We start from the raw sequence: 1226 nt of genomic DNA on the forward strand, positions 1-1226 counted from the left end.
TTGTCGAGAAACAGCGGTCACAGACAGACAGACAAGCCGGTAGGCGACATGGGTGGTTGCTATATAATTTTATACTAGTCATACAGTTTTTAACGGATCGGGCTGAAAATTTTTGACAAAGAGGTTGATTATAGTGCGCATAAAAGCGCGGAAGCCGATTTTTGATTTTCGTTTTTTTTTTTAATGATTTTTCAAAAATTTCAGTCCCGTTGCTAGGCAACGGTGGTGTCCATAGCAACGGTGCTCAAAAGCATAGAACGAGATCCTGGTATGAACCTACTTGTCAAGTTTCATCAAAATTGCTTGACTACTCTGGCCTCCAGAGCTGTCCATTACATACAAACATACAAAAAATAGACACCCGATTTTTGAAGGACTACCATTTGAAAAATAAAACCTAAATCAAAAATCGGCTTGAGTAAAATTTTCTAAATATCTCGAAGTGTTTAATTCCGAAGTCTCGTTTCTCCACATTCAAAACTGTAGGACAAGTATTGAAAACAGTGAACGTGCGGTTTTTCGGCCGCTGCACAGCAACGGGTGGTTGCTTAGCAACGAAACTCAAACGTGCACACTCCCAGCACATATGGCACCTGTTCGCCAAGTTTCATCGAAATCGGTTTGCTGGTTTGTGCTGTGGAGCTTCGCGTTGCGCACACACACACACACACACACACACACACACACACACACACACACACACACACACACACACACACACACACACACACACACGGAAAACCCGACAATAAGGGTACTCTAGCGACCACCCAACAGACAGGCAGACAGACAGACAGACACACAGAGATTGCTGGAATTATAGATAGATATGAGTGAAGCTTTTGCACGATTATTGTGCAGACATAATTATTTCAGTAAAATACGTCACATCGCGTCAATATTAATCCGCACCTTTCGGTCCTGCATTCACCTGAACAGGTGCACACAATTAAAATATTGCTTTCGCGATATAAACGAAAACAAACAAATATTTCGCTCTCTCCAAATAGTCACTTTTTAAACAGCATACTTGACATTACACCACATAATTAATACAAAGCAGGTAAATATCCGAAAGATAAATATAAGGGAATTATTCTTTAAAAATAATAATATTTATAACAGCCTCGTTAAACTTCCACCACCTTCACCTCCACCGCCTCCTTCACCTCCACCGCCACCGCCACCGCCACCGGAACCGGAACCGGAAACGGGAGTAATGGGTC

At 42.0% G+C, this 1226-nt stretch overlaps 1 long non-coding RNA gene across 2 annotated transcripts in view; it reads right to left on the reverse strand.

Annotated features, from left to right (window-relative positions):
* The window catches only part of LOC147014884 (uncharacterized), a 38370-nt gene extending 37374 nt beyond the window's left edge, over positions 1–996 (reverse strand). For both annotated transcript variants that reach the window (XR_015050939.1, XR_015050937.1), the window contains exon 1: positions 913–996. This is a non-coding gene — a long non-coding RNA (uncharacterized LOC147014884). The remainder of the gene's footprint in view (positions 1–912) is intronic.
* Between the last annotated feature and the right edge of the window lie 230 nt (positions 997–1226).

This window comes from Eptatretus burgeri, chromosome 13, assembly GCF_056783735.1.
Source record: "Eptatretus burgeri isolate ZD-2024b chromosome 13, Ebu_testis_v1, whole genome shotgun sequence".
In the NCBI taxonomy this organism is placed as follows: domain Eukaryota; kingdom Metazoa; phylum Chordata; class Myxini; order Myxiniformes; family Myxinidae; genus Eptatretus; species Eptatretus burgeri.